The sequence below is a fragment of the Asparagus officinalis genome, chromosome 8, assembly GCF_001876935.1.
Source record: "Asparagus officinalis chromosome 8, Aspof.V1, whole genome shotgun sequence".
Lineage (NCBI taxonomy): Eukaryota > Viridiplantae > Streptophyta > Magnoliopsida > Asparagales > Asparagaceae > Asparagus > Asparagus officinalis.
In genome coordinates this window covers 40,736,223-40,745,774 of record NC_033801.1, presented here as the reverse complement: position 1 = coordinate 40,745,774, position 9,552 = coordinate 40,736,223, and the positions used below count along the sequence as shown (strand labels likewise).

Here is a 9,552-nt window from a genome sequence, read left to right as displayed (position 1 = left end):
CTGCGTTTGGAAACTAAGATTTGGATTTAGAATGTTGATTTAAAATAAAAGGATTTTAAATCTAGGATTTGAAATCCATGATTTGATAGAATCTTTTGTTTGGATGTCTTTACAAAATGCAAGAATTTGAAATCAAAGATTTAAAATATAGTGTTTAAATACACTTTATTATACATGAACTTGGTTTTAAAAGGACGAGAGACTTGTCATGCACAAATAATACTTGGAGAAGTAATTCAAAACCAAAATTGATCACATCGATAGCAATTATAAATACTCATGCAAACATCTCATCCTTCATGAATCAATACGAGAGAATACAAACAATAGTAATAATGCCCAAATATTCATTATAATAGCATTTTTTCATGGTTTTATCCATTACCACATTGACTTTCAATTTCCAAAATAACAAGAGTACTACTTTAAAAATTAACCATGATAAAAGACTTGACGACACAAAAAAGTATAGCGAACAATTCACATAAGAAGCTTTAGGCTACACAATAAGTCTTCATTTAAAACACAACGTACTATACGTGGTAGATAACCACGATTTGCTACAACAAGCTAAATTAGCACAACATAAACTACTAAAAGAAACCATAACAAGATTCGTCTATTTATCCTTCGAAGTCTTCTCCTCCTTTTTCTCCTATGCTTCTAACTCATGTATCGGAGAACTTAATGGATCCTACATTAAAAAATTTAGCATCAATTAGTTCATGAAACAAAATATGCTCTAAAACAGAAATAATATCAACTACAAAGGCAAATCACAAAAATATTATTTAAGGTTTGTGCATCTTTAACAAAAAGACCATCCATCCCCTTGAAGATTTATCGATGGAACATCACTTCAAAGCCATGACCAGCTATTAACGTCAAATGTAACTTAGACAAATTAGAAAGAATGCAACCTTATAAAAAGTAGTAGGCTTAAAATATAAACAAAATAAACTTTGAACCAATATCTAACAATTTAAAATTTGGACTAAACTCTTAGCTGAACTACGGTCAGGTGTTTGGCCTCTGCATACGCGATAATCTGCAACAGAATTGGATCTTGATGTAGCTAGAGTCATATGCACAATCATTAATCACAGCTTACTTCACAACAGTCCAATTCATCACAAAATCTGAAGATGCACAGGACTTACACGAAACTATCCTTAATTCAACAGTTTCAATACTTTAAACATATAAGTTTGGAATATTGATTCCAGAAGTCATACCAAAGTACAACTTACATGTATCAGGAAATACCAAAGGATACTGCAAATAAAAACACAGAAACAAACACGAATAGGGAAAATGCCAATGATAAAGCCGTAGATAAACTTAGCCATGGTAACCTAATAACATATGTTGCTAAACATTCGCATGTACAACTCTCAGCACAATCAGGTTCTAGTGAAGTAGCATAAAGGAGATATAGTGATATTCATATACAATCAAATCAAATAACCAAGCATATGATGATACTTTCACAGGACTAAAAAAGAAAAAGAAATCAAATCAAAGAACCAAACTGCAGGGTCGAAAAACTCCAAAGTAAAAGAGGGGTTTAGGTAGTTTTAGCTGGTATTGCAAAATATGTTCAACATTAAACTGAAGAACATAGACCTTAAAGACAGGAGAGAAATTAACTGAAACCGATGATGGATGAGCTGCATAGAAGGTGCAAAAGGAATGAATCACTACAGAAATAATGTCTACTACAAAGGCAAATCACAACTATAAGTGTGCATCCTAACATAATTCATTTTAATGATACAGTGGTAGAACCTAGTCATTACTACAGCCACCAGCAGGGACCATCAAATAGTTAAATGCGTAGTAAGCAACAACAATCATTGTATTATTTTACTGATTAGAATGCATTTTGCATAAAAACTTTGCAGGAGCAATTATATTAACTTCCAAAGATGATATATACATGGAGAAAGGGCTCATCTGGTGCTCATATCAGTATATCACATCCTATGCTTGTCTTAATTCATAATCTAATTTCTAGTATTTGGTCACGGAAAGACCGGAGATCCTATTCATTGAGTTTTCCAGCTCCAAGCACATTCTATTAGGGCAACAAAAGAAGCAGCAAGCCATTATGACAATTGGAAATGAGTATGTATCAGTCACCAACAACCAAGAAGCAATACTTAAGTCTTTTTACAGCCATTGCCCAATTCGAGTACATGAATCATGCTTTAACAACAATCAAGCCTACTCAGACATTCTATCAAACAGCACCAGCACAGGTTTGCGCTGCAGATACATGAGGTGACAACTACAATGTAGCAAAATATAAGATGATCACTACTAATCGAGCGAAAAATCAATTCAGTCAGCATTCCTAGTTCCATGAATAAAAAAATCTGTTCCATCACCAGAAGAGAAAAATAATCAACCTCTACTATCAAAAACTTCAAATAAACAACATCCCAAGTTCCATGAGGGCTTACATCTTTCAGTTAATTCATATAAAATTACTCTCAGAATAGATTTTTAGAACTGATTTAACACCTAAATAATGATATACATGATCAAGACCAAGAAAACTGAAGAAAATAAGGGATACCCACATCCTCAGATCCCAAAGAAACACCCAAAAAAAAATTTAAAATTTAAAAACAGCAAAAATTGAAGCCATACCTTGAATCCCAATCAGAAATTGCAGAAACATGAGGAGAGCAACCGAAAGAGAGGAGAAAACAAGCTACAAAAGAGAAAAGCCAAGTCTGAGTTCAACAAAAATTTGTTCTCACGACCTAGGGTTTTGACGAGTAATCATCTCATATTTTGCTTTGATCTAGGGTTTTGATGGAATGGGGAGAGAGAGGAGAAAGGGGGAGACCGAAACCCTAGCTCAGATCTAAGGTTTCAACGAGAGAGGAGAAGGAGGGAGGGGAGGGATAGAGGTTACCTGCGTGCGTTGAGATAGAACTTGGAGTCGGGATCGGGACTGAGAAATGAGAGAGAGGAGTCGGGATGGGGATTTAGTCTGGTCTGGATTTGGCAAATACCTAAGGGCAGGCTGTGATTTGAAATATTAGAATTTGGGCTTTCAAATTCTCCTCTTAAAAATAATTAGATTTGAAATCTCAGCCCAGTTTAAAACCCAAACTAAAGATTTGGATTTGAAATACCTTGGATTTTAAATCCAAGACCCAAATCCAAGTTTCCAAACACAGCCTAAAATCTCTTATATATAAGGGGTATTCAAATTTTTACATTGCCAGAATCTGTTACTGCTTCAACTGCCTCAATGGTCGTGCCATAAAGATTACCATGTACTGATGTAGATTTAAGGAATCTCCCTTCTTGTATAGCTTTCTCCATTGGGCTTTGTTCATTGAAATGGTAGTGAACCCCATTGACTTCTATCTCTCTCGGAGCTCGACTTGTGTGGCTTACAGAAAACCCAAACATTGATGGGTATTCTTTCATTAGCTTTGATCTTACAGAAAACCCAAACATTGATGGGTATTCTTTCATTAGCTTTGATATCAGAGTTCCCTTGCCGACTTTTTAGGGGCCACTGATTACAATTAGATTTAGGCCACTGCCTCTGACGCCTTACTCCAAGCTACCACTTCTGTTCCAATTCACCTATTTTGCTCTTTTATGACTATTTGATTGAATTGGAACTACCATCAAAATACATATCCTACGAAATATGCTAACACAATGTTGTATTGCCGATGATTAGCTACCAATGATTTCACATAAATTACACATGTAGATTTCGAATTCATGCATTTGGCCAATGCATTTGATCTGTCTTCACCATATTCAATAGTAACCTCTAAGGATGTTCAAATATGCTATCAAATCCACCATCCTCTATGTAAATCTGTTGAGATTCTTATGTTGTTTTCTAATGATATGTCATTATCCAAATCATATCAAGCAATTAACTATAAACTGTCAATTTCATAAAGTCTGAAATAGAAGATGAAAATAATATGAAGATTACAAACCTCAAGAAAGTAGCTTCAATCAGCAAGAGGAGACCTCCCCTTAAGGATCAAGATCTGATTTTTATTTATAAGAACTTCTGAGTGGCATTCAGATGAAATGGGCTTGGTACCCAATGTAGTAGGAAAAGATTTCCCAATTCCATGAAAATTTAAATAATTAAACACTATATGGACCTCCCCTTAAGGATCAAGATCTGATTTTTATTTATAAGAACTTCTGAGTGGCATTCAGATGAAATGGGCTTGGTACCCAATGTAGTAGGAAAAGACCTCCCAATTCCATGAAAATTTAAATAATTAAACACTATATGCTAAAGTAGCAAATGAGCAAGAATTAGTTGAGATTGAATCTCACAATTTTCATGTTAACTTATCAAGAATTTTGACTCCAATCACTGAGCCAGCATATTCCTCAGATCCTCCAATTAAATACTGAACAATGAAAGTTGACACAATTAGATCTTGCAAGATATTTATCACATAATGCAGCAAAACCATAGAAATATGTCAATCACATGAACTTACAATTTTATCGCCGACATAGGTGGAAGTCTGATAGCCTTGGGTCTCTGAAACATACCCAACAACTTGAAATTTATCTTTGTTCCCTATGAGATACTGTGTAGCCTCTTCCCCCTATTCATAATATATTCAGGAAAAGACCTTAGCATAAACTCAATCATCATATTTCTCACAACGATACAACTACGTATATTTCTCAATGATCAAACTCACCATGAAGCAGTAAACTTTCTTAAGTCAAAGTTTCGATCTCTTGACAAGAGAAAATAGAGATAAACGCAAGTAACGCAAAGAATAAAAGCAGTAAACACGAGAACTACATGAGAAACACAACAAATATGTGACCCCTAATTTGAGCGGTTTCATGAAATCCATATACCAAATCAATTAGCATAATCAAGATAGACAATAATATTACAATGGATAGAAATAACCTGCATGTTAAGCAACATTCAGAGCTGATATCGCAGACATCTTCTTTAATTTTGATCTCCACTGTTACCAATTTGGAAACTTCTCTCATAGAGAAACATATTAGCTGTCCAAGATATCTAAATTCCATAAGATTTGAAGCACAAATTCCTATCTCAACAAGTTGGTTGCAATGCCTCACATTCAGAATCTTGAGTCGCGAGAATGGACCCATGATGTTCAGAGTGAAAAAACCGCGACATGTTATGAGATCCAATCTCTTAAGGAACAAACAACTTGTCAATAAATTGCCCACATCCTCATCTGTAAGATATATATATCTTCAAGTAAAACAGTCTCGAGAGTAGTAAAATTGGTTATATTGAGTGCAAATTTGCTCCCTCTTAAATTCAAATGCTTCAGAAGTTAAGGTTTTCCTGCTGCAGTGGAAAAATCATTACCATCATCATCTAAAAGCTGGAAATTTAGTCTCGAGATCTTATGTGTATTCTCCCCAGAAAACAACACAAATTGCTTAACATTTGTAGTCTTCACAATGACCATATTTATTCCTGAACAGTTTGACACTTTTGCAGACTGAAGATGAACCAATCCATTTATCTCTAAAATGGATGGATAAAATAGCAAAAAAGAACAATCACCAAAGGTCAATTCTTCCACAGAAAAACACAAAAAATTGTAATTAAAACTTCAAAATAATTTAGATCATCAATAATAGAACCACAAACAAAAGAAATACTTTAGACGTATGCAACCGGCCCTCAACAGGATTCCAAAATCCTGTAAAGTTTCACCATGTTAAGCATAAGCGCCATCAAGAACGTAATTACAGTTAAACCAACCAAAGACAAGGTAAATGAGAAAGGAGCCCCATGTTCAGAATACAAAACTGCCTGTCACAAATTTTGATGCAAACATACTGGTTCATAAAAAGGCACTTCAAAAGAGGCAAGGCAATCAAATTATTTCAATTGAACGGTTGCCAAAAGTTGAGATCAAGCTTCATAAACTTTAAAAACATCCTAAATAGTAGTAGAAAGATTAAATTGATATAGGCAACATATATACTCTGGTTAGAATTAGACCCTCAAGGATTCAGGTTATTGTGGTATGTTGAATGTCCTTACCTCTCTGGAATGTGGTTCCACGTACCAGATTCGGGTGAATATACCACGTACCAAATCCTCAAACACAAACTGCATGAATAATTTTATAGAGAGGAAAATAATAAATGAATTGGGAAACACAAACGTGCGGCATTAGATATAGACGGTGGAGGAAACTGAAGATAAGGTGAATGAGCTGTGGCTGTAACCAAGTTAGTCGAGAATCTTGATGTTGCTGCAGAAGAGAACAATGACAATGTGGCTTGCCGATGCATTTGCCATCCCCAAGTGGGGAGAGCTTGCAATCCCCATTCAGGTTGCTTCCTCTGGGCTCCTTCCTGTAATTCATTCATATGCACCATGAATCTTATCTAATTTGAACATAATTAAAGAATGAATCAGTGATGAAGTACAAGCAAGAAGATGGATGTAAATGATGACGGGTAGACATTTTTTGAATAGATGGAAAGTGCTGGAAATGATGATATTTTGAGCAACAATGGTATAAGGTTTCCAATTAACTAAAACATAGATTTTGTCGGGTGCAGGAGTAGTGCATTGTATTTACTATATTTTGGGAGTATGGATTGAAGCTTTGGTTCACCAAATTATTTCTTGAATCTTTGTAGATGACTTTTGCAAAAGTAGATAAGTCACTTAGCTTGCCATGAAGGAGTCAATAAGTTGAGCAAATTCCTAATTCTACTCAATATAAAACGTTAGCAATAAGCATTATAACAAAAACCACTTCAGATAAAAATGCAATGCAAGGCAAGACACTAATAGACCTTTGAACAAAAAAAAAAATCTGAGGTGTATCTAACAGAACTACCTCATCAATAGGAAGAAAAACTGGTACATACCTGTACATATTCCTTTCATGCAACATCTTGACCGGTTCAAGCTTGGATAGTACTGGAAGAAAAAATAAACAAAACAAATTAGAATTCAAGAGTGCAGTTACCCAGCAGAACCTAAGTCCATCCTTCCAAAGTATGTAGAAAACAGAACGAGACTAATTTCAATTAGTATGATAATGCAAATATATATATAGGAAATTGCACGGTATCACACTTTAATTTCAAAATTTTAACCCGACCTTATAAGTTATTGATTTACCAAACATATAACTACTTATATCTCCTTATAAGTTAATACTTATAAATTTTGTTGAGAATAAGTAATAAATAACTTATAATGACTCAAAAAATAAGTAGTAGTGAAACATGCTCAAAAAACAACTTATTTGTAAACAAACATCATACTTCGCTTACATGTAGATGAAATTTACTTTCGCACTTGGAGCAGGTTTGATATGAGGCAAAAGTGTATCGTAGTAAATGCTGCATGCTACACATTGTAGAAAATCCATTTCAAATAAATTTGTCAGGGCTATTTGCAATTTTCTTTCGAAAAATGTATTTCAAGTGCAATTCAATATTTGGTTAAAGACCAATCGGTGCAAAACCTGCGTTGGTTTCTCTAGATTGAATTATACAAAAAAATTATTTGATAAGGTGACATATTTTTCGTTATCAATTTCTTTTTTTGGAAAACTGTATCTTTTGCTCCCATCAAATCTGCATTTTTTTAAAACAAATTATGATTGTACTTATTTTTTCCGATTATAATTTAGCATCCAAAATATAGCAAATCTAAACATACGAGAATACTTACCTATGCAGCTGTATTTCCTGTCAACCAAATTAATGTATCTTTTAATAAAGCAACTTTCACAATTTTAGATCCATATCAAATACAGACAAATCCCCTCGTAAGGAATTACCAACAGTATCGCCACTCATGCCCTCACCTCCATCCACCTACCAACCATCACTATTTTAGCAATGCAGGACTTAATTTTTCACTAAAAATAGAATAAAGATATCCAAACAAACCAAAATATCAAGTTTCTACTTTTAGAACCAACATTCATCAAACATCAAAACAGAACAATAAATTAAATGAATATTCATCTAATACTTGATCACGAGCATCATCCTCATCGCGTTCAGCTAAGGACGAAGCGACCGAAACCCCCGCAGATTTCACAGTCAACGCCATATTCAAAGCACCATTAGAGACAATCCTCAAGTAGCTCGAGAAGCTCCTCATGAATCCATTGTTCCGTCTGGATCCTTGAGGCCTCTGCCCCTCATTCCTCATCCCAAACGATCACCAACAGCGCCAACCAAGCAATTGAGACCAAACCCTAGAGATCTCCCAATATCACAAAATCTTACAATCATAACCTCAGGCTGTTTCTTTGGCTCTGTAGAATCAACAAGAAACAGCCCCGATTCAGAGTCAAGTGTCGACATCCGCCATCTCCGATCAAATCCCAAACAATCGAGCCAGAAACTAACGAAATCTAAAGAACTCAGAGCAAATTTTTAGGTTTTTTGGAAAGCTCGGTTCATGAGGGAGTCGGCGAATCGGAGAGGCGACGAACAGGGGTTGAGAGGGGAGAAAAGGGGATGGCGTCGGTTTGGGGGAAAAATAAATGAGAAAAAAAACGGAAATCGAAAAAACACAGTACCCAAACACTCCCCCAGGTAATTAAATTTGGTGGAAGGGTATTTTGGGGAGGGTAAAGTTTTTTTAGAACTCCCTCTTTTAAAGGGTAGATAGATATATGTGTGTATATATATATATATATATATATATATATAATTACCTCACCTCAACGGTACTTATATCCTCACTACTAGCAGCAAAAGATCACCCTTCCTCGTGCTAGCTAAGACCGCTCCTTGTCTCCCACAGCACCAGCCAAACTTCTGTAACTTAGGGTGGCACGGCACCTAAGTCGTATCCATTGATGATCACCTTGATTGAGTCTACATGTATGGCATGATACCGTTGGGCCGTTCAAGCTTGTCTAGCACTATTCTAAAAACCCAACACAGCTAAATGTTGGGCGGGGTGAAACTCCGGCGTACGATCTTGACCCTTCATCCACTCGTGATCAATAATTTCAAACCAACGCGGTGCCCGTCCGGGGAAAACTCGCCGAAAACTCCTTGCCAAAAGCACAAGAACGAACTAGCTCGGGGAGAGGGCAGAAATTGCAGGCGAGGGGGCGCCGCGGTGAATGGTCTGTGGAGTACGGCGGAGGCTCGGGCGCGGGTCAGGAGTAGCCACAGCTACGTGCGGAGATGAAAGGGGATAACCTCATATTACAACCAAACCACAACCCTAGCTAAAGAAAAGAAAAAAGGTGAAAGGCAGCCCCGCACTGCCAGGGGGTTGACTCGAGAAGGCGACACGCATTGAGTCCGAGCAGAGCGACTCAAAGGCAACGGAGTGTGACACCGAGAGCAAAAGTGGGGCAAGGGGGCGAGCAGCCCAAAACCCAATGCACGGACGCTATGAAAACCACACGCAGACATATCGAAGAACGCCGGGACCAACAGAAGAGCCGTGGTCCGTCAAAGCAGGACCACAAGTAATGGAGTGCGAACAAGCCAGCTCAAAAGGCAACATAGTGAGGCCGAACAAAAGAGGCG

General features: G+C 36.5%; 1 long non-coding RNA gene across 5 annotated transcripts; it reads right to left on the bottom strand.

Annotated features, from left to right (window-relative positions):
• LOC109819439 lies at positions 470–8,554 on the bottom strand. Of its 5 annotated transcripts, XR_002241534.1 has the most exons (7): positions 8,027–8,554; positions 6,907–6,958; positions 4,940–6,381; positions 4,509–4,619; positions 4,339–4,415; positions 2,656–2,719; positions 470–694 (listed from the first exon to the last, which is right to left on the bottom strand). It is a non-coding gene; the product is annotated as an uncharacterized LOC109819439 (long non-coding RNA). The 5 variants fall into 5 exon arrangements; XR_002241533.1 differs by lacking the exon at positions 2,656–2,719; XR_002241532.1 differs by lacking the exons at positions 470–694; positions 2,656–2,719 and adding an exon at positions 3,489–4,017 and having other exon boundaries at positions 4,158–4,415.